Source organism: Miniopterus schreibersii (assembly GCF_964146895.1).
Source record: "Miniopterus schreibersii genome assembly, chromosome: 1".
NCBI classification, from domain to species: Eukaryota; Metazoa; Chordata; class Mammalia; order Chiroptera; family Miniopteridae; genus Miniopterus; species Miniopterus schreibersii.
The window spans coordinates 189,559,036-189,583,648 of record NC_138101.1 but is presented as its reverse complement, the minus strand read 5'-3'; the positions used below and the strand labels follow the sequence as shown (position 1 = coordinate 189,583,648).

The 24,613-nt window shown below is 45.9% G+C and overlaps 1 protein-coding gene across 5 annotated transcripts in view; it reads right to left on the bottom strand.

Annotated features, from left to right (window-relative positions):
* FLRT2 (fibronectin leucine rich transmembrane protein 2) overlaps positions 1-24,319 on the bottom strand; it is a 92,977-nt gene extending 68,658 nt beyond the window's left edge. For 2 of the 5 annotated variants that reach the window (XM_081117018.1, XM_081117016.1), the window contains exon 1: positions 16,632-17,305. The gene's annotated coding sequence lies outside the window, so the exon portion shown is untranslated. Of the gene's footprint in view, positions 1-6,405; positions 7,607-16,631; positions 17,306-17,337; positions 17,412-19,927 lie in introns of those variants that run through there. The other 3 variants (XR_013997462.1, XM_081117019.1, XM_081117017.1) reach the window with 3 other exon arrangements.
* Positions 24,320-24,613: the final 294 nt, after the last annotated feature.

The window sequence follows — 24,613 nt, the reverse complement described above, 5'->3', positions numbered from 1 at the left end:
TATTCCGTGAGCACTTAACTACACCAGGCACTATGCCAAATGCCCCACACGTGTTAGCTCACTTAATCCTCATGGCAACTCATTAAGGAGCTTTTGATTTTGCTATCCCCACTGCTCAGATGAGAAAAGCGAGGCTTAGATAGATTAAGTGCCTTGACAAGAAGCCAAAATCCTGAAGCTGTGAAGGCAGCTCAAGCCCTAACCACTAATGCTAGCTCCCTAGATTCTGATCATTAGAGAATGACTAGAAATGCTCAGTCTTGACCAGATAAAGAAACTGAGGCTCAACAAGGTTGAGTAATTTGAGAGCAATCAAAGATATTTTAGAGATAGCACAAAAACTAGAACTCAGACCCGTGAAGCAACCTACTCATCTTTTGAGTACCACACACTGCTTGTCCAACTCAATTCATGGCACCAATTATTGACAAGGTGACTATTTGTTACATAGCTCCACACAACAGAAAGGGACATGAAGTTCAGCATTTCATTTTCCTCCCTGGGAATCTATGACATAGGAATAATTGCCCATGCCCTACCTACTATAGGAGATAGGAAAGTAAAACGGTATACCCCAAATAAAAAATAATAAAAATATGAGTTACAAAAATGGAAAGAATTATGAAAAATGGATCCCATCTTTAAGTTTCTCACTTCATATCATTTTTTCTCTCTGGCAATAATTGGATCTTCAGCTATTCATTAGGGTCTACTGAAATCTTAAACAAAATAAGTCTTTTATGTATTTTAGGGCAGCTTTGCTATACATATTTATCCATTCCATGCATTTATCCATGCATGCATGCATGCATTCATCCACCCACATATTAAAGAATTTAGAATGCAGTGGCAATTAGCCAACACATAAAACCAACAGCAATGAACTAAATCATGCTATATATAATACCTTCCAAAACTTACTTCACTTAGTCTTTATAAGAACTTTGTAAGAGAGTAATGTCTTCATTTCGCAGAAGAGGCTGATAAAATTATAATTTGCCCAAAGTTTCACAGTCAGGTAACAGCAGAGCTGGAATTCAAGCTCATTTCCATCTAATTCCAACACTGAACAACCACGTAGTACTTGAGATTCCATCTGTTTGGAATCATGTATGGACCTGCCCTTGACCACAAGGTACTGACCCTCCCAACCCTCCCTATTAAACAGAACAAGTGGGAGTGACACTGGAACCTCTATTGCTATCACTTGGGCTTTAGAATTAAATCATGGAGTGACATAAAAAAAGGAAACATTCCTTTTTTTACTAATCCTCAATAAATACCCTTTGGAGAAGGGTAGAAGCTACTATAAGGAGAAAAAGAAGGTTCTAGAAGGTATCTCTACCAGTGGCATGCTTGTGCCCTTCTGAAGTTTTTCCCCCACTAACACTTCCTAACTTTCTAAACAATCTCATTGCTTATATGATTTCAGTTATAACCTAATGGTCCTGTTCACATTCATACCCACCCCAACTACCACTCCTCCAACAGCAACGCGCTCTGAATTTTGAAGACAGAAGAAAATGAGACTTGAAGTTTAAATTCCTTCATCTTTCTTATTTAACCTTTAGTAAAAAGGTGGAGTCAGAATCAAACTCAAGGACCAGTTAAATCAAATGACAGACGTCTCTCTAGATTTCATTATTTACAACTGTCTCCACCACTTAAGGACAAAAAATTATCTGAATTGTGTGTTTTTTTTCCAGGAATTTATTTGCTATATATTTTCATAGAAATTCCATTAATTACTTAGAAATAAGGAATCATGGAAAAGGAAGGGGCAATGACAAGCCAGCTCCTTGCACGCCTGTCATGAAGATCAAATTTAAGCTAACCCATCAAGATAATTATTTTTGTTCCTTTAAAAGTCGCTAATGATGTCAATGCTACAATTTTCCCATGAAACCCTTTCTATATTCCCGAAGCATTTCATACGAGAGCAGTATCTCCACACACAGAAAAACAGAAGCAAGGGGAAGTTCTATTATCTATTGATTAAAGGTGGGAAGGAAATCATGTTCTATATACCCTTCTTTATCTTATAACATTGTGTTTCCAGACTATCTAGACTGAAATCTAGATAAAGCAGCACTGACTTTTCACCAGAAAAGAAGCCCCTAAATATAATTGGGCATGACTGTGGGGTTTTGATATGCAAAGCACCTTCATCACTTTTGATGACACTAATATTATGCAGAAGAAGAAAAAAAATTCTCATTAGCCAATTATAATTACATCTGTCATTCGTGCTGAATGAAATGTGTTTCATATCACTTCATTTTTTCCACAGTGTGTTCTGCAATGGAATTATTTACTGGTTCGCCTTTTTCGCTCCCCTCTTTGTAATGGCTTTCGCCTGTTGCTCACCTGTTTCCTAATAGACATTCCCCAGGGTACTCTCGGAGTAAATCTGCTTCTTAGATGCTCTTACTTGAGAATTTCACCTGGTGGAATCACTCACAGCACTGTCCCCATAGAATAGATCACGGGTGTCGCAATTTTCATGTTTACAAGTGACAAGCTGAAATTCAGTAGGAAAAATTCCTTTGTGCCGTTGGTAAGTCAGACTCCGCAGGCAGCTGTTTTGAAGAGCACTTTCTTTGAGTAATTCTTTTCTAATAATCCATGATACCCACTGTTTTGGAGGGGATGAGACTGCTGGAAAGATTACCTTTTTTTCCCCCTAGAAAGAGAAATGACTTTAAGGGTTCTTCAACAGCAAGTGTCCTAATTGAGACACAGTGATGACTATTTCTTGGGGAGCCAACCCTCTTCTGGACCCCAGAAATAAGTGCCGTTATGGAGAAATCAAGCAAGAGGCACCATGGCTCCACAGAGGGCTCCTTTGGGGGAACAGGGGCGCAGTATTACAGAACTGCCTTCTCCATGCAGGAAAAAACAGCCCCTTAAAAACCACAGCGTTCATATCAGTTCAAGTTGGAGGGCAAAGAGGACAGGAGCCAATGCCGGTCCCTCTGAATCCAAACTCCACAGACTTCTCATTCCCCACCCCCCCGCCCCCCCGGGTCTTGCTGCAATTCCCCTTTTTAAAAGAACACCGTCACGGAGATAATGAAAAAGCAAATGATTGATGTCTTTTTCAAAACATACAGATGTTTTCGAAGATTCCAGCAAGCCAGAGTCTATGGTTTTGCAATACTGCGAGCATCTATTTCAGTATAAGCTACCAAGACACTAATTCTTGCTATCAAGCCTCAGTTATAAGAATCCAATTCAACATAATCAAGTTCTAATGCCTTGTGATTATTTCTGTTTGCTCTTGCCTCGAGGCCTGGGAAGACTACGGGTTCTACAAACAAAAACAGAGGGCTCATGATGCTGCTGGAATGTTCCACCTTCCTGTTTTCAAAGCAAGGGCATGCTGCTTCAACACAGGAATCCACCGAGGGAACAAAGGAAGCTTCTTCTATTAGGTAACTTTACAATTCAAAAACAGAAGTTATTTGTGCAAACTTTGTCAATGTTAACTTGCTCAATATTTAAAATCTGGTGGGAAGCAGTGTATGGAGAGGAGACATAGACTTGTGCTGTATGTTTCACAGAGGTGGGTTTGGGGTCAGATACAGGAGTTCACGTTAGCCCCTGACATTTATTGGGCACTGCCTTTGCCCTAAATGAGCTCACAGATAGTAGAGACCACGCATTAGGTAAAATTTTACACCATCATGAGACCACTCTAAAGATAAAAGTAAGGCTGTATCCTAAATTTAGTTCCTAAGAGAAGATTAACATTCTAGTGAGGAGATTAGGAAAAGTTATGGAAGGAAAGGCCTTGAGTGTCAAGCTAAGAATCTGAGACTTGGCCCTGCAAATAACAGTGTAATCTCATCAGCACAGGACCAGGGAAGAGTAAAGGAACTATTGTGTGAAGGCCAGAGGTGGAAAAACACACATGAGCTTAACTACCATGGATACCATGGGACCAACTTTAAAGGGCAAGAACAGAATTTTTTAAAGATGCATAAAGCTAGGAACAGGAGAGCCGAAAATGAATGGAAGAGAGTAAGAAAGACGACTCGAAGTCGTGGTTTTAGACAGCATGTTTAATAGGGAAACACAATATAAGCAGAATGGGACTCAGTTGGGGATAATTACCTCATTCTACAACCCTCCAACGCTGAAGTCCAGCAGCAAATCCAAGCAAGTCCAGCACTCGGAGTGGAGAGGGGAGAGTAACACAGGGTAGCAGGCTGATGCCTCACAGATGCCTGTGGTCCGGACAAACTGGGCAGCCACGTCCAGTGAGAGGGACACTGGCAAGTTCAGATTACTTTCCCACGGCCTGATCGCGTCTCAATTGCAAACTGCAGACAGCAAATGTTTTGGTTCCACCCAATTCAGCTTGACTCCCACTGCCACAGACAGAAACACCACAGACTTCACCAGAGGACCAAAGAGAGCTGGTGTTTTCACGTGGTCGTGGAGTTGGCTGGCTATGGAGCCATTCACCAAACTGCTTCCACACCTGGCAGAGGCGGCTTTCCTGAACCACCACATCAGTGAGCCCACCTAGGCTCACCCAGGTCAGCAGCAATCTCATGCCACCCCATCCACAGTTCCTCACCACAGATCATGGGCATATGGTGACACAGGAGGTAGAAATAACAGTAGCCACAGTCTAGGTGCCTCAGGAGAAATGAGGAAACTAAGGAATGGATCACTTAATTTAGACAGTATCTAAATAATGGAAGGGCCTCGGTTATAATCTCTGAATTCATAAAACACAACTCTGACACATGCATAGAGGAATGCATCGGCAGAACGTGGGGAAAGGGGTGACGGTCGGCAATCAAATCAACAGGGTGAAGACTTGCAAGCACATACTGTGCTTCTTTTCAAATTACCAACGTGGAACAGCCTTTTCAGCCCATCTCTGGGTCATTTTTTCACCCAATAAAGTCTACTGCCTGAGCAATTACACAGGTTCAGAAATGGAGAGAATCAGACCTATTTATATGACACAGTCAATTCTCCAGCAGAGGCCACTCATTTTATGTTATTATCTCACCTCTGGTCAGCCCACTGTCCATTATCACCTCTACAGGGAAAAGCAGGTGCATCTCAAACCCATCCATTTAACTATTTATTAGCAGTACTGGTAAAAGGGTATAGGAGCAAAACAGCAAGTGTTCTCTACAATAAACGGCCTCCTCGATCACTAGGCATTTACCCACAGACCTTTCTTAATGCTGAGAACACGCTGGAAGTTGTCACACTTTATTGTCAAAATTGTGATTCTTCTCTCTTCTCATTTTACAGCAATGAAATGAGAGGCCAAAGAATCTTTTTCGGTCAAAAGTGGCAAAGAGCAAATAACGATTTTTTAGATTATTATCTATTAAAAAGTCAAAGATAAAAAAGCTGAGCTACAGGTTACCCACTGGACAGTGGGTAATCATCCTGAGTTTGATTTTTAGGGCATGAGAAAATAAATTTAGAGTTGATTTTGGAAATTACCAAGCACGCACCTATCCTGTAAGTTTAACTGACAATAGCTACAAAATAAGATAAGCAACCTCAGGCAATTCTACTTTATTTTCCCTGTGTGTAAAATGGGGTTAATAGTAATATTACTAAACACAACCTACTTTACAGGGTTTTTGTGAAGATTTAAATGTGATAATACACATGAACTGCATAAACAGCTCTCTAAATAAACCTTAACTATGATCAATATGGTAAATTTATTATCATTATTATTATTCCCTTTGGATGACAATGTGTCCTTGCTGACACTCAGTGTGGTTCAAGAATCAGGAGACGTGCTGTTTCTAAACAGTCCTATGAACTAGCATTACAAGATCTTCTGGGTGGTGTTGTAAGCCCTCAGTATAAAGGACAGTCATTTATCAAAAACCATCTCAGATGGCATCCCATGTGTTTCCTCCTATTGGCATGGAAAGTGTTGCCAACGTACAGACAGCCCAGAGGGCACAAAGGGTTATGGTAGGGACGCATCAAAATATGCCCCATCATCTGCTCTTGTGTTACTGAACATTTTGCTGAAAAAGGGGGAGAAGAGCCTGGAGTGTGTTTACATGCACACCCCCCCCGCGTGCATGCAAGTCAGCTCTGTCCATCATCCATAATCCACCATGGAAGCACAAGGTGTTGTAAGAGTGCTCTTTTGGCGAGCAAGAAAGATTTAAGGTCCAACTTTGTCACCATCATGATCACACTGAACCCCGTCAGTTTAGAATTTCTTGTAACCCTCGTACGCTCTTTGTTGTATTCCATGTCAAGTCGTGAAGACTAGGGTGGATCCTGCTTTGTGAAGACAGAATGATTAGGGAGTTATCATTTCTAGCTTTCTTTTCTCCTCTCTGGAAGGCCCTGGCTCCTCAGGTATCTCCATCGGGAAAGAACGTGCCTAGGATAAAATAAAATAAAAACACAGAGCAAAAAATAAAAATAAAAAAAGAGAAACTGCACGCATTTTTCACAAGTTCTTCACTCTCTTTAATTATGCCAAGATACACAAAGTTAATGTGATGAGTTAAATGTCTCATTCTATGAAAACCACATCTTCAGGAACATCTACTTAACGGATGGCTTTACTGGATGCCAAGAAAGATGTATCATCAAGCACAATTATCTCTTCTTTAAACAGCTCTTCCGATGTGGCATCTGGATTGCCTCGTGTGGTTTGGAGAGCTTGATGCTGATCCGGGTTGAGTTAACCAGCAGGCGAGCAGCCCAGGGAATGCTAAGTATGAAGAGAAACACGCTTCACCATCTTTGGCACGTGGCTACACAGGATGGGTCCTGAGAATGAGGCCTGAGTGAAGGTTTGAGACCCAGACTGTCCTAGATCTCACATGTCATGGTAACAGCTTTAGATGGACTTTATCCAGATGGACAGGGAATGAGGTATTATGACATGATTTGTCTTTTTTGGAAATTAACTCCAGGGACACCAAGAAAATCCAGTACAATCGTTTAGGAGATGCTGACGGGTGATGGAAAGACCACACAAAGGCGGTGGCTACAAGGTGAAGCCGGCCCTGGCGCTCGGCTCCCCTGAAAACTTTCCTGGGAGAGCTGGGCTAAACCTAGCAGTCATTCCCTAGGTGGCAAAACACACAGTGAAAATACTCGGAGATTCACAAGCAACTATAAACCAGATGGTTACAGAAGCATAGAGTCTCTGGATCGGAAAACATTCTAAAAATTGTCTAAGTCAGTGATCTCCAGTCCTGGGAGCTTCTGAGCATTCACATTCCCAGACTTTATCAATTTAATAAACCAGAATCTCCAGGCCTAGAGCCCAGGAACCTGGATTTTTAACCATGTCCTCTGGTTAATTAAGATGGATGAGTGAAGTTTGGAAAAGGCGACTATGGGCCACCCCATTGGAGTTCTTGGTGATGGGGAAGGAGCTCTTCTTTGAAAGACCAGCCCAAATGTCGCACAGGAAACGCAGCGCGGCGCCTGGCACACGGTGAGGGGCCGATCGCTGTCAAATCCCCAGGAACAAGCTCGTGACCTGAACGGATATACGCCTTGCATTCCTTCGGGACTCAGAGATTATTAAAATTGAGTTTTAAATTCCATTGCTGTCAGCACTATTGGACTTGTTCCTTACCTATTTGGGTAAAAAAATTTTAAACCATTTTCCAAAGAATTTTAATCTTTCTTACATGTTCTATTGAAACAAAACAAGGTCTTATTGTTTTATGTTGGGGGAAATGTTGACTCAGAAGCTACTTACTAAGATGTTAACAATTGACAAAATACAGTCCAGCAACTTCTCTTTGCTCCAACTGGATTAATACACACACACACACACACACACATATTTGAAACATTACATTACAAATTATGTGATCTTAACAGAAAAAGCTTCTGTGCTCATGGACTTGGAGGTCTGGGGCATACCCAACATCTTATTAAACTTTCTGTATCAATAAATTTATAGGTTCATAGTGTGAAAAAAAATTCTATTTGTGAGTAAAATGAGAAAATTACATTATATATACATGAAATTTTAATGATAAAAAAGCCAGCATTATGTATCTTCCGAGTGCTGAGAACTGCGTTTGTCCAGAAGTATCTTCTGTAGAAGCAGTAAGAAGCTCCTTTACGTACATTCCTTGGAAATTATTTTCTGAAAGAAATATTTTCACACTGAACGGATAACCCCAAAGCATCATTCTGATTCTAACATCTATAATCAAACAAGCAAGGTATTGCCGTTCTCTAAGAACAGAGTAAGAATTATATAAACATAACAATAATTTACATGTTAATTTTCTACAATAAAACATTTTCATGACTCTGCCAACGGTCATGTATGGAGAAACATTGTCCAAAGGAAGTGTTTAACGTCCTTTCTGATAAAAATCTCTGAACACTGGTAAAGACATACTAACCACAGCTCACCATGCCTAGTGTCACTGTCTAGACCAGAGCTGGTAGCAAGCTGCAGGTATTGGTCACCCGTGGAAGGCTGCATGGAGGTGAGTGGGGGTGCATGGAGAAGCACCCCTTAACTGCCAAAGGCTATGCTTTCAATGGCCAAAAAGAAATAGTTAAGCAGGACCCAGATGACACCACTTTCTGATTCTCCAAACGGAGACAAGGGCTCCTTTCTGCCGTCCATCCCTTCCCTCTGCCCCCATTCGCAGCACCAGCCTACACTGTGCACCACCAGCTGTGAGCTCCTTCTGCCACTATGCGGAGCGCTTATTTCCTTTGCCATCCTTTCATGCTCTGTTATACGCATAAATAATGACATTCTATTTTGCAGAAGAGGCGATATCCTGTGAGTGAACAGGTTCAAGGAGTCACAAACTTTCTTTGGGATTCCAGAGAAATGGCAAAAATATTTGTAGAGGTCTGAGAGAGCAACCTAATGGATTCATTATCATTTCAGAGACAGAATGATCTGCAGTCAGCATTTATTAAGTGTCTACTGAGTGCCAGACAGGTAGACACTTTACATAATTATCTCAATCCTCAGAAGAGCAGCTGTGGGAGTAGAAAGCATTTCCTCCCATTTTATACTTGAGGAGACAAAGACGGAAAGACATTGAAAATTTTGCCCAAGTTTACCAAATTAACAACAGCCAGCACTGGAACTCAAGACCATCCCCTTTCCAAATATAAAGCTCTTTTCACGAATGCTACGTATTCCTGGCTCGCTTACTGGGACTGACTGTGCTGTTTTTCATCACGTATAAAACCACAATGCATTTAGGTATTGTGTCTCCCTCTCTCCTCACCAGCCTGGGTAGCCTCAAGCAGATGGATCCTACATTGCCTGTTTGTCTCTCCAGTCTTACTTTATGCCTGGTACACAGTAAGGGCTAAAAACCATCTTCTGAATGAATGAAAAAGCTTTCTTCATCGTCTGGTGTATGCCTTCTGCCTCTACAAGAACAGTATTTCCTTCATGAGTACCGAGACACTCACACAAAAATATATTCCCTTATTGCATTTTGTGCTTTTCTGTATTTAGCGTTTCCCTAGGACCTAGTTGGAAAAGAACATCTCCAATGAAAAATAATTGAGGTTATCCCACTACTATATTATACTAGGGACCTATGGGCTAAATTAGCACCACCTAGCTGAAGGGTGTAACAGTACTCCCTCTCCCTAGCATCCGAGACTTTAGAGACCCGCGCACTAACTCCCCACACACATACCTACAGATTTGTCTTGTTTTATTAGCAGGATTCTTCCGAGTAGTAATAAACATTTTTCTTCTTCAAATATCATTATTCTATCATACAGTACTGCCAGAAAAAAAGGTATTCAGAGTCTATGAAAGCAATTTGTCATGTTAAAATACAGTGCTATGGCCAGATAGTTTACAGTGCACCACTAAAATACTAGTCAGCCTAAAAAAAAAAAAAAAAAAAAGCAAGTGTCATACCTCTGGCAAATAAAAATTAGAAACAGAAAAGAACATTGTCAGATAGAGACTGTCATACATTCAAATCGCTGACAGAAATATTCCTTCTGACCAAGAACTGTGGCCTAAGCACACATTTCATAAACACCCACTTCACTTGTGAGTGTTTTCTGCAGGCTTCAATTAAGCAACCTTAAATCTATTAAAAATTAACCTTGACTAAGGCCTGCCTGCATGTATACAAATTAGGAAAATTAAATCAACACCCTCACTCTCAGAGCATTGAAATTTAAAAGTGTCTCAGATTAGACAATTATAAAAATAACAACTGAACAAAATACGGAGAAATGAATAGTAAAGATTGTCCCACAAGGGTTTTGTGACACTAGCAAAGTCAAAATAAGGTCAAGCTTCGGAGATTATGTTGATGTCAGATTAAATCAAGTCTTTCCATGCATTGATGATGGGCTCAGGAGGTTTGCCAAGCTACTGAAAAGGTAATCTTCTGCCCTAACCTGCCTCATATGGCAAAACAGGACTGTAAAAAAATCATCATATATTCTATTAATGACTGTGTTTTTGCAAAAGGTAACATGAATGGCTAAAGTATAAACCCAGCCAAAAGGGGAAACATTACTTCAGGGAACATGGATGGTTTCTTCCCAAAAGATCCTCAGTGGAATCCATTTATGATAAATTCAATTTCCAACATCAAGCCAAGCTGTCAGGAAAGGAAAGTTTGGCCCTGGTACCCAACTCATCCCATTTACCCTTGATCCTTGAAAAGGATACTTGTGTCAAAAGAAAGCAAACTCACAAAAGGAGTCAATGTGCCATTCAATGAACTAAAGAAGTGATGCAGAGGGCCAGCAGACACTTTACTGGTTGGGTGATGTCCCATGGTATCCAGAAAAAGCTCCTGAAGAGCAGGGCACTCTGTCTTGGTTACCATTTTATTTATGTAAAACCTAGAACTATCTAGCACATGACAGTCATGATGTGATAAATGGTATCAATTTGAATAATGCCTCTTTATGGGAATATAAAACTGTACTGTTATCAAGGTATTTTCACACACATTAATCTTAGCTGACCCTGGAGCAACCCTGTTGAACTCCACAGAGAGGAAATTAAGTCTCCAAGAGATTGAGTAATTCATCCAAGGTCATAAATGTAGAAAGGAGTGTGCTGACATGAGAATGCAGGTTTTCTTTACAGAAATACATCCATTCTCCCCCCCCCCCACCCAAACCACCTCCCCATTGCTCATTCCCCACACAGTCAGGGCCCAAGTCACAATGCCTACGTCACAAAATCCTCCTCACCCAGAACAGGCAAACTTGCATCTTATATAATGTTGGAGAGGGAGTGAAATCCTATTTTTAAATCTAAATACGTATAGGGTTGCTGTATATTTTTACTCTCAATAAATAAAAAAGTCCAACTCTGATCATTTTGGGATGCTTTGTAAAGAAGGGGACTTCTAAACTATATCGGGAGAATTCAATATCGACATAATAAAATGTAATGTCCATCATTCTGTATAATGTCAAACGGTTTCAAGAACTCTGTAGCCTTAGGTGGCCTTCAACCTCTTTTCAGCTCCGATTACTCAATGATATGCTAGGCAAGTGGGGCTTTCTCTCACCAGTTCACAGAGGCAGTTGTAAGGAATAAATAAAATCTTCTATTTGGAAGTGGAAAGTGCAAGAGAGGAGGTACGTAAATGCTAGGTATGAATGCTCAGGGCCTAAACAGAGTTTCCTGGAACCTCTATGGCAAACGCTTAGGCAACCTACTCCCCTAACTTTCACCTCCTATTTATCTAGTATCTCTGAGGACTATCACTATTTCCTGCATTAGTCCCTCCTCCAAAATAACTGAGTCAAACTCTGGAGCGAAGTGGGAGAGGAAACTCTCACAGAGGCTATTTTGACACCGGATTTCATGAAAGTGATGCCCATAGGCAGCTGGGGCTAAGAGTGACACCAACACGTGGACCTATTTCGGGACTGATATGAGTCTAATGTTTTCCATTCAGCCACATGACCTCTGTTGACTTCAATGGGCAATAAATTTGTGAACCAATTTTAGGAGCCACTATTGAAACAGGTTTCAGTGTTCTGAGGCCTAATAGCATCTCTGAACTTTGGTGCCTGATATTTTTCGATGAGTTTATATCCAAAAGCCCTAAGGTTCTTAAAAGGTTCAGACAGAGGAGTCTTTTATCTGTGTCTTGAAAGCTCTAATAAAGAGAGCTGAGATACAGTGTATGACCTGTGACCCTAGGGGAAAGGGGCCCTTTGGCCAAGTTTCGTGAACATTCTCTTAAAAGCAACCAGGGAAGAAAATGAGAAAAACAGCTCAGTTCTAATGAGCACCTAATGGCTAGGAACACCAGATATTTATTTTGTGAATGCTTCCAAAAAATGGCTAAGGTCTTTAACCACTACCCTGCCAGAAAACATGTGCCCTTGTTATAGACAGAATAACTGACCAGTGTTTCAGAATCATGAATGTGGCCTTTTGACTTCCCAAATTATATAAGGATATTTTCCCTGACCTTCCCTGATTACAGATCCGTAAAAATGACACTGCTTTGTTGAGGAAACTCAGGACACATGGTGCTGCTGCAGAAACACATCCCACATTAAATTAAGTTAGAGGTGGTATTTGAAAAATAAATAAATAACAGGGTTCCAACTCACTGCAAATAGTACGGGAGGCCAGTGAGTGGGAAGCCTGCAAGAGAAGGACTTCTTTTAGAAAGATGTTTTACAGGACTTTTTCTGCACCATTAACTCTTCTGGAATCCTGAACATAACATGATGAATTTCCCCAAAGAAGTAGCTACTGTTTAATTTTGAATCACTTCAAAGAGCCACAGCAGAAGAAATCAAAGAAAACCAAAAAAGACCAGTAGATGCGAAATTCGCCAAGGAAAGAAAAAAGAAAAAAAAAACCTTGAAGGTTCTAACAGATTTTGACCATGTACTGAAAATACCACTGATTATTTGGCTAATACAGTGTTTTACTGTTCCATGCAACTGAAATAAGTCTCTGTATTCAACAGAACACAGGATATTTTTATTACAATATTTGTGTCATAGTTCTTTAAAAAGGAACATATTTTAAAACCTTGAAAAGGATCTCTGTCTTAAAATGGTTCTTGATGTATATGTATGTGAGTGTGTGTGTTTTACTATAAACAGATACTTAATTGGAGTTCACCCCGTTGAAAAAAGTAAAAAAATAAAATAAAATACTGATAATCTTACTCCAATCCCCAACATGTAGTTTTTAGAAAAAATATAATTTAAAATAAGCAAAGCAATTTGGAGGGTGGAGAAATATAAAGTTGGCTGGGATATTATAATGGTTGTTTAACTTTAATAACAATAATAATAACTGGTCTTTAAAAATGTCTTCTACACAAAACCTGCCCAAGGGAAAAGAAAGAAAACCTCCTAAAAATTCCATATCCCCAAACACCACTACATCAAAAACCATCTGGAAAATGTCTGATAATGGTATCCGCCCACCTAAGAAATTCAGCAGACTTTGTCTTCCACTTCCATTTAGAATAATCAACTCTAACTGAAATTTCTTCTTGAAAACCCTGAGAAGACAAAGCTGGATTCCGAATCAGAGTTTAAAAGTCTCCTTAAAAGACCATCTGTTTACAGACACCCTCCTCACACCTCACCTCGCCCTTGATCTGTACCATAAGCTCCCAGCTGAATTTCAAGACATACACACACTGCTACTACGAAGTCTAGTTACCACAAACATGCTCTGGGCTTGAATCACATTTCCCTTGTTATGTAAGCACTTAGGGCAATCAAATTTCACTGACATCCAGCAGCTTTGTGAGTCTCAAAACATTAGTCCGCCTGACTATACAACACTTTTACTGGCAGCAGATAACACTGGTTTTATTTGTTGATCAGATTGTCGATGCTTATGGAAGAACCGGTTACTAGTCTATTAGCCTGTAACATTTTTATTACTGCTGTTAAGTATCATTACTGGCACTGAACTCTGGATTAGAGAAATCAAGTTCAAAAATCCGAGTATCCAGAAAGAACTACAGAGCTGCTGGTGTTCTTCCCTCACATAATCTGTAGGCTCTGATGAGAAGAAAGAAAACAGTGAGTATCACTTCTCACAGACAGAGGTCACTAATGGACTGAATTTGAATCACTGTGGCAGTAACCACAAAGTTATTAAAGTAATCTAGTGAAAAATGAACTTGAATTGAAATTAAAGTCAAGATACCAAAAGATGATTATCCAGGAAGGTCTGACTTGAATGGAAAATAAAATGACATCACCTTGACCTTTTTGGAATCTTCTAAACACAGAGCAAAACCACGAGCCACCGGCACCCTTGCTGTTTTTTAACTCCAGACACTGCTGATCTTAGGAGCAGCAATTCTTCCTTGTAGAATACAAAGCTGGAGACTCAGACTAGATCAGATGTTCACGCTGAGTCTCTCCAGTTTAAGGCCTCTGGACTTGCACATACTTGAGCCTTTCTTGAAACCACAGCTTCAAACTGGGGAGATATAAGGTTGCTTTAGGGAGCTATGGCTAAATCCTAAATCAAACTCTCCAGCAGGCCAGGATATAAATGGAACAGGCATCAGAGGAGCTACCAATTAGATCCAGCGGGTTAAAGTCAAACTCGGATAAGATCACATCATCGGAAGCCCAGCACACAGGGCACACCACGACTGTCTTGGGGACTCCCAGGCGCCCAGCATGGTGTCATTTGAGAATCTACTTTCTTCTGTCAAAAGCAGCCCTGGGAATTTCTAAAACTGCAGTGAAACTACTTAAGTGTTAAAGGGGTATTAAAAAAACAACAACAGCATTCTTTCCGTGCTAGGTTTGTAACAGGTTCTGCTACAGCACAGCTAGCCCAATTCTTCTTTACAGTGTCTTATACTCACAGGCAGAGACATGGACTCATGTGTGCAATTTTATCTCCAATCTCCTCCAGTCAGATATGTGCAACTCAACATGACACTATGGTGCTGCACTGTCAGTCGTGATTATTAGAAATCCTTAAATGGTTTTACCGTATCCTGTTTGGGGTTTTTGAGGAGGGGAGCAGTAACCGTGTGGGTAAATAAGCAACTTCTTCTGGTGTGTGTATTACCCAAGGATTTACTCTCTTCAAATATGGTGGCCTGTCGATGTTACAGATCTGACGCATGTTGCTTAGTGAATTAAAAAAAAAAAAAAGTCCAGCCCGAACACTGTAGATACGGAACGAAAATTTTACATTCACACTGCAACCACCAAATATATCTCTGGACAAATGCCAAGCTGCCTATTTTTCTATTTTCCTCAAAATGTTTGGGGGATCCTTTCACTGCAGATTTAATAAAGTCACACTGCTTAAGTCCAGAGACAACATCTTCCCGATATGGGCGCTAACCTTCACATTAGCTTCTGGCTGGGAGAAGTTAGACATAATAAATTTAGCAATAAGCCGGAGAGCCAGTGGACATGCCCCAAAGCTCCCTGAAACCGTGTGTGATGAAAGAGCCTCCCAGCTGAGTGAGGAGCAATAGATACCATTTAGAAGAGGCTTTGCATAGCAAATGCAGCTCGGAAGGAAATCTAATCAGCACCTTGCACTCCTGGGCGAGCATTTACACGGATTTGTGCCTTGCACTTGATTAGCTTACTGTAAGCTTTACAAGGGAGCCCTCCACTAAAATTAATCAAAAGCTCTTGCAGACTGATTTCCATTTACAAGAGAAGGCACGATGAGTTTCCAGGTGAATTAATAATGATCCTAATAGAAATGATAGCAGCAGCAAACCCTGAGCTGCTTGGAAACTCAAAACTCACCTCGGGGCGAGGGGCTTCGGGGAGCTGGGGCTCGAATCTTTTCGCTCTTGGAGGGAAAGGCAGGAGCTATTTTTTTTAGCCTAAGTGAGGCTGCTGTTGGGGAGCGAGCGTCTTCTGTCAGCTGCACCCTCCTCAGCGCCTACCCCAGCCCAGCACTAGGGCGCATCAGGCCGCCAAGGAAAAATCCAGGTCTCTGCAACACCCCCATTCATCCCCCAACACACACACACACTCGCTCATTGCAAATGCACGTCACCAATGGTTAGTGTTTCATCTGGCCCTTCCATCAAAATGTGACTTCTCAAGTTCCTATTTTATGATGCCATAAGGTGAATGGAAGAGGGGGGGAGCCCGGGGATGTCAAAAGGGGGGGAATGAGGATTTTTCCCTGTTCCTTGAAATTTTCACACACACCTCCCCTCTCTCCCGCCGCCCCCCCCCCCGCCCCCCTTGCTTTCCTGCACCAGCTAAACGCAGTCATCGGTTGCGAACGGGTTCCTAGCGTTTTTAAAATACGCTAAATGAGAGCGAGAGGGTCGGGGTGGAAGCGGGTGCAATCCATCCATCATGTCCCTGGACTGAAGAATACTAAAAGCCGCCGCCCCCCATCCTCAGCTCCCACCGAGCCAGGAGACCGGCCCCGGCGGGGCCGAGGGCTCTCGCCCCTTCCCGGGAGAGGCTCGCCCCGCGCACAGCAGCCCCCGCGCGTCCAGAAGCGCCGCGGGCCCCGCACCGCGGCTGCGGGTCGCCCGGCTCGCCGCCAGGCCCGCGATCTTGAACTTAGACTCCCACTTACTTTCAGCCAGACCTGGCGAGCGTCGGGGACGCCGCTGGGGGGGACAAGAGCCCGGCGCGGGGACGTGGGAAGAGAGGCTGGGGGTGCCCATTACCTGCGAAGGCTCTCGAGGTATCCTTCTAGCCCCGCTGGCAATCCCGCTCAGCGCCGGGTCCTCCCCCAGATCCAAACTTTTGCTCGGTCCTCCGGCTGGCGGCGGCGGCGACGACGGTGGCGGCGGCGGCTGCCGGAGCCAGGCCCGGCCGCCCGCAGCGTCGGGGCGCGGGGATGCGGAGGCCGGAGCCTCAGAGAGCTCGAGCCCCCCGGCGGCCGGCTGGCGCCCGGGCGCCCCGCGCGCCTCGCTCGCTCGCTCTCGCCTTTCTCCCCTACGGAGCCGCGGCATCGTCTCCCCGCGTCCTCCGGCACCGCCGCCTCCAGGGCTCGGGCATGCCACTTTCCCTCGGCTCCGGCCGCCGCGGCCCCCGCCTCCGCCTCCGCCCCGCCAACGAGTCCCGGAGGAAACCGGGCGAGCGGGGACGGCGCGGGTTAGCAGCGCCGCGGGGCCCGGGCTCGGCGGAGACCGAGGACCCCGGGGGGCGTCTGGAGAGCCCGGCGGGCGCGCCCGCCTCGGACGCCCCGGTGCGGACCGCGCGGAACGCAGCGAGCGGCGCTGCGCGGGGCTCGCTCCGAGGGCTGCGCGGGTCCCGCGTGGGTCCGGAGGCGGCTCGGACCTCACTACTGCCCGGCTCGGACGCGGCGGGGCTATGTAGGCGCCGCGGCCCCCGCCCCCACCCCTCCTGACACCCCCGGGAGATGTTTACAGTAATGAATTCGCGGGGTCGCCTCGGCCGCTCCGGCGCTCCTCCTCTCCCTCTTCCCCCGCGCTCTGGCGCGCTCCCCGCCGCGAGCCCTCTTCCCCCCTCCCTCCCGGAGTCCCTCCCACATTTCTGGTTTAAAGAATGCTTGGGAGGCGCGGCCGCAGCCCAAAGCTTTCCAAGAGGCAAAGTGAGACTAAGCCCTTAACCCTGTGCTCCCCGAAGAGAGCGGCGGAGCGCGGGGCTCACGCCGGGACGCCGCGCGGCCGCGCGCACCGCCCCGCGCCCTGCGCCCCGCGCCTCCCACCCGCCCCCTGCTGTGCGGGACCGGGCACCGTCGGGACGCTGCCCCGCAATCCCCCCCGCCGCTCGGTGCTATACTCCCCAGCCAGAGGGTCTACTACTTAGACGCTGAGAAATGATGGAAACCTGAGATTTGAGGGTAAAAATACTACAAGTCTCTCAACCAAGATGGCGTTATGTCAAATGCAAGCAATCGTGGTGATTTGCCCTCTGCCCCCCACCTCGGCAATCCTCCCCGGATGCCGGACCTTCTTAAGTAACTTTAATTGGGACAATAACCCCACGTGCAATATGGTTCTTTTCAGCGCCCCGTGGTCCTCCCGCAGCCCGGCCGCGCCAAGAGCGTTTTCACTTTGCCCGCAGATTGCAGCGGGCGGACCGGCTCGGCCTTAAAGACTTAGGAAGCCGGCGAGACGGCCACGGGAGCCTCATGGAAAAAGGCAGCGTTTCCCCTCGCAGTCCCTCCGCGGAGGTGAGCGCGCGGCGTACGGAGCCCAGGCGCGCGCCTCTTTCCTGGGGGGAAGGGGCCGCTGGTTTCCTCCCCCCTTTTCCCTGCCGCTGCCCTGGCCTCCCGTGAGTTGCTGTCATGTTGTAACAAGTCAGTTGAGAGGCCGAATCCGAACAGAAGAGGGAGAGCGAGCTCGCGCTGCCGCGGGGCTGCGCTCGGGCGCGCCGTCGGCGGGGCCGGGCCAGAGCGCCCGCCGGCTGGAAACTGGCTCGGGACCAACTCCCTCGGGAGCCGCGCGGCGAGCGCCGCACAAGAGCCGGGCGGAGGCGGTGGCCACCACCGGCTGGGGACGATTTCCCCGTCCTCAGTTCACAGCCTGAGTCACTTGGCAGCACTTTCCCAATTGTTTTTATTTCCTTCGCATCCCTGTTGGGTCTCCCGCCTTCACGTATTTGAGCGACTAAACTGTGTTAAGACGACTTGGGAAAACGCCCGATTTGCCTCCCGAGCCCAAACCAAGCACGGATCCACCGAGACGCACGCCCGAGACGCACGCTGGCACAAACGCGCAGGCTGCTCGTGTTGCGTTATAGGAAGGTGGCCAGGAAAACCATTGGACTGACTTATACATAGCCACTATTCTCCCCAAACTCAGTGGGACTAACATCCGGAGGAGGAGGGGCGTGGCTGGGGCAGTTAATTGAACTAGGACAGACAGTGAGTGCCATCTTGCTAGGAGGTGCCAGGCGCGGCCACCCCAGCAGTGGCCTCCGCCTCCACCAGCAGCTGCCGCAGGTCCGGAGCCCTAAGCGCTTCAGGAGTTTCCTGGGCATCAAGTGTGGGTCCAGCCCGCCCCAGTCACCCGCTTCCCAGATACTTCCTTCCCCTGGTTAGTGCCCCGATTTCAACTGGCAGCCTTGATCTGGTGCCTGATTTACGAAAGAGAAGTGGCCGCGAGGGTGCTGAGAGCTTGGGGACCAGCCGAGACCTGGTCAGCACTGTGGAGGGATCTTTCCAGCCGGGTCTGCGCCGACAAGGGGACCGGATGGCAAATGGCGAGGCTCTGCTGGGGTCGCCTGAACCCCGCACTCAGCGCCTGGGGGCGTTCTGCGCGCGCTCCCCGCATCCCACGCACGCGGTGCAGAGATCGCCTCCGGGCTCGGCCCAGTGCGCTCTGCCGCCCGCGCCTTCCTCGCTGCCTCTCCAGCGCAGACCATGCGCTGGTCCCAGCTCAGTGCCCGGCCGCTGAAGACAGCAGAGCTGGAGAAAGACGGTTTGGGGAAAAGCAACCCCCTCCGCAACTCGAAGGAAAATGAACTAGCACCCTCCCCCCCCAACCCCATGCATCTTCTTAGCCACTAACAGATCCCGGATTGCGGGCAGGGGGCGTGCTGGTGGCTTTAGGCGCCAGCTCTTGATAATAAGCCTGGTGACTTTAACAGCAGATGGAGTGGGCGCGAGGGTGGGGGTGCCGGGGGGATGTTACTGCTAGAAGTTAACAGATTCATTCTGGGCAAGAGAGAGGCTAGATTCCGGCAAGTTTAGTGGCTCTAGGAACCCCAATTTAGGATGATGCGCCCATCAGGCTAACAAATTTGCGTTTTGACTCAGAGCTCCGTTGCAAAACTCCTTGGAGGAGGTGTATTCGGCCTGAAAAGAGACCTCCCTAAAGTCTGGGGAGAGTTACGCAGCCTGTTTTCTCTTTGGATGAAAGATAAAGTCTGAAACATCTCCCCCCACCCCTGGATTTAAAAAAAAATCTCCCCCCTAAAGAGCCCGCGTGGTGCCTGCTTCGTGGCAGCCGCGGCGGTTCCTGAAACTCCACCTGGCGCCGCAGCCCCTTACCTGGTGTCCGCGCGTCCTTGCAGAGGGCTCATCCGAATCCGACGGGGTCGGGGAGGTGGAAAGGGAAGAAGCTGGCGCGGCAGCAGCGGGGCTCCCGGGGCATGGTATTGTTTTAGGGGTCTCCGCCAAGGTCCCTCCTGCCCATCGTTGAGAACTGCCGACCTGGCTCCGGGGCTGGGTGGACACAGCGGCCGGCGTGGAGCTGTGGCCGCACCGCAGCTTGGGACCGAGGGCCGGAGGCGCACCCGCGGCGGCAGCTCAGCGCCTCGGCGGGGACATCGCGGCCACCGACGTTGTCTCGCAGCGCTGCTTCCTCGGCGCTGACGGTGGAAGATGCCAAGCTCGCAAGTGACGGCGACAGGTTTCGAGCGTACTACTAACCACCAGGTACCCAGCCTGAGACACTGGGCTGCTTTCCCCTCCCCTTCCCCTCCCTCCTACGGGGGAGGGAACTAACTTAACCCTGTGCGCTCCCGGCGGGAGCGGACGCGGCTGGGAGACCGCGGGCGGCGGCTCCCGGGGCGGCGCTTTGTTCACGTGCGTCTCCGGCGGGTGCGCTGCTGTCTGGGGGCGCGCGCGTGGCGGGGCGCCAGCGGCGGGCTTCCAGCGCCAGGCTCCGGCACGGCAAGGGGCCCTCGCGTTTCATCCGGACCAGACCCAGCCCTCGGAATCTATTTTTTGCCCCCGGTTACCAGATTTATTGAAGTTGCCAGCGAAGTTGAGTTGTATGCCTTTATTTCAACCCCCCCCCCCCCACACACACACACACCACTCTGTCCCCGTATTTCTTCCTTTGAAGATGTGGAACTCTCCTCTCCGCGGCTAATGACTCTCGCTTTTCAACGGCGTTGCGTGTGCGAGAGGCACTGTATAAAGAACCCACCCACCCACGCCAAATTTAAATGGACCCGCAAGGAAAGCTGCCTCCCACCCACGCACCCAGTGCCCGCCTGAGCCAAACGACCACGTGCTCATGTACGAGACCGAGACAGCGGAAAATGCGGGAGGACTGGGGTTTGAGGGCGTAGGAGATGTGTCCAGGGAGATGGAAGGGGCGGGGGGCGCACAGAGCTTTAGAATGGCGTCAGCTGGTGAAACACAAGCAGAAATGACGGAGCAGAAGAGTCCGAGCACTGAAAGCAGCGGGTCATCTTGAAGAGCTCAGATTTTGATCAGCATTATTTCCCCAGCTCCTTTGGACGCGATTGGGGGGGGGGGGGGAGAAAGAGAGAGAGAGAAAAAATATACAGGAGCCTCGGCTCGGCCACCCAGATGCTTTGCATCTTGTAAACAGCTTCAGCTGAGTATTCTGGACTCCCAAGAAGTTAACAGGAGTTGGAGGCGAGTCATCTCCTGGACGCGGAGTGGAAGCTTAGACCAGAGAAAAATTGCCCAGCGCCTCTGTGGCCGCCTCACCCCCGAATGAGCTAGAACGGCGCCCGGGGTGCACACTCAGACATCTTCAACCCATGCCTTCTTTCTGCATCTCCATTCCGGACTAACAGAAGGAAAGAAAGAAATACCGAGCCTTTAAAAATAACTCAGAAGGTGACACGTGGATCTTGCGGAAACTGAGTCATTTTAAAAAGAGAAAAATCTGTTTCGCCACCGGAAAGATGTTCTAATTTCTCTCTGCAACATACCCAAGTCAATGGGAATCTGTAATAGCCATTTCAAACGCCTCCGAGCCAGGCCGGCCCCCGGAGGCAGTGGGAACACAGCTTCCAGCCAGCCCGGTGCAGAATTCTGTTGTAAATCCTTCTAGTTTGCCAAGGGGGCAGCAAAGCATAGGGATAGCTCCTCAGGCTGCAGAAGCAACAAGGTCACATTTTAGGACAAACATTCACATCTATCTGCTTCCAAGCATGCATCTTGGTGTGTGCGTAAGTTACCTAAGTATCCCCACGAGGCTCTGTCTTTGATACCTTGATCTGAGATTAACAGTATAATTATTTCATCTTTAAGGATACATTTTTTTGTTTAAAGGCAAAACAGAACTCTATACAGGTTTAACTTTCTGATTTATGCTCCTGGAAAATGAATAAAGACTGAGAGAGGGAGAGGGGGTGGTTGCAGGTGTACAGAATTTGCATTTTATTATTGCTGTTCCTAAATTGTAAGAAAACAATGTCATGTGGATACGTTTCCTCTTCAAGATTATTGGTGCGATTATTGTAATCAGGAAAGTCGAGTATGGAAAAACATCACACCAAATATCTGAACAGAATTGCTGTAACACATTTCTCACCCACATCACCTGTGAGTCAGCTTTAGAAATGGGTGATGGTGGAGCCAGAGGAAGCACATGTGGTCCAGGGGCTCTAAGTAGAATGATTTTGCAGCCTCACAGAACTGAGATAATTAGGTTACTTTATTTTTATTGAGTAAACTATCACCCTACATAAGGGTGGGGAAGTATAGAGACAAAAACTAAATCTATGAGCTTCACAAAACAGAAAGTCAGCTCATTAGTTATCCTTAGGCTTTCAATCTTCAATGGAGTTTCATCTCCGTTGAAATTTGCCTGCCATTCTCAAATCTTTTTACAGTCCACTCTATGTTTCTCATACCCTTCTCCGTCTATATGTGCACACAGACACTGGCTTGTCTTTCTAATATTTGCTGAAAGTAAAAATAACACAGGACTCAAATTCATGAGATTGTGGTTTAGGCCCAAGGCACTGAAATTTGGATCTTGGATAAGTTCAGTTTTGAGCCACTGTTGACTCATTTATAATATTTTCAACAATAAAGGTAAATTTAAAAAGAATACCTGTTTTAGCAGCCTCATGGTATTGTCACATCATGAGTCAGTGGATGGGAAAGTTCTTTAGAAATGTGAGTTGTTATTGCTAATGATATTATCATTGCATCACATAGTCCCAGCCTTCAAAGCAGAGGAAAATGACACTGATCTAAACATACTCAGTTTCCCCATCATTGGGGTCTTACATTACCTTGGGACATTTATCAAAAGGAAGAAAGCAACACAGACACATTGCTGTTAAACTCCACACTTATGCACATTTCATCAGTTTCCCACTAGTGTCCTTTTCCTGTTTCAGGGTCCCACCTAGGGGACTGCACTACATTTAGTCACCATATCTCCTGTGCTCTGTGACAGTTCCACAGTCTTTCCTTGCTTTTTGTGACCCTGAGAGTTTTGAGGGGCAATGGTCAGGTATTTTGTCTCTCAGATTGGTTTTACCTGATGCTTGCTCATGATTAGACTCTAGGCATGGGTTTTGAGAAAGAATACCACAGAGGTGGAGTGTGTTTTCAGCACGTCATAGCAGGTGGTGCTTGATGTCAGTGTGGCCTCACTGGTGATGACGTTACACTCCCTAAGGCGTTGGATGCAAGGTTTCTTCACTATATAGTTATGTGTCCTGTTCCACACTCTGTTCTTTGAGGTGAGTCACTAAGCCCTGCATGAATTTTAAAATGAGCCAAATAAACCAAGTTCAATTTGTAAATACCCCCACCCCACCACCCCAGATCTCAAATTCACCCAGGAGTAATCTCCCAGGAAACCCCTTCTGTACTCTGTATCCTTAGGAAGGTGTTCGGCAATTTCCTCTTGGCTGTATGTTGTGAACCCATCTTCAACTACTCCATGCGTTACAGTTCCCCAGCATAGCCATTCTCCAAATCCTATTGATTCTTTTCTGAAATGCACCCTTCCTTTCAAACCCTCGTTGCCACATCTGGTTGCTTCAGAATTCCAACTTCCCTGTAAAAAAATGACATTCATGACCTCTTTCCCTTCTTTCCCATTCACCGTTTCCTGACAGTATGGCATTCATGGCATTCTCTCTTAAAGTGACAATAGCTATCCATGTGTTTGTCTATGGACTAGCTCTAAGTGTCTCAAAGAACTGAGTTGGTCTTAGTTTTCTGTTCTGGGAAATGCTCAAAACATGTTTGTTGACTTCATGAGTAAGCTCCTCCTCTCTTCTAAGATGAGAGCCTTTGTAAGGAAACCCATGGTTAACTCGCTGTGGAGAGGTAGCTTTCCATTTCTCTCATGAGTATAAAGTATTGCTAATGTATGACACCCTTTTTGTGAATGTGGCTTAATTCATGTGAATCCATGATATTATTTCAATACCTTCTAATTTTGAAACACCACACTACAATATATAACTCATCCATTCATCTAATAATCATTTGTAGAAAACACAAAACAGGGAGTAAGACTTTGATGAGTAGACTCAGTCCCTATTCTGTCAAAACTCTCAGTCTGGTGGAGTAACAAGTACTTATACACTCCTTAGGTAAATATGACAATTTAGGTATATGCAAATTACTTTAATGCCTTGAAATCCTTTCTCGCTAGAGGGAACACCTCACTGAAGTGATGATGAGGTTCTTTTGACAATGTACTGATTTTACAAGGGACTTGGGATATCATTTTTATATCCAGCCTTCTGCATCCAGCAGCCTCAGTTACCAACTGGAACTGTCTCATGGAACTGTCTCATGGAAAGCTCTTTGGGCCAAGAATTAAAAAATCAGTGTGGAAGTAATTGGGTGATTACCCATTTTCTCAAGCCTTGGTTTCTTTGCTTTTGCATGCAGGTTACAAGCTGATTACAAGATGTTTAATATTCACAACTGAATAGTCAACACATTTAATTGAATTAGAATATATATATTATATTTATACATGTAAGTATATACATA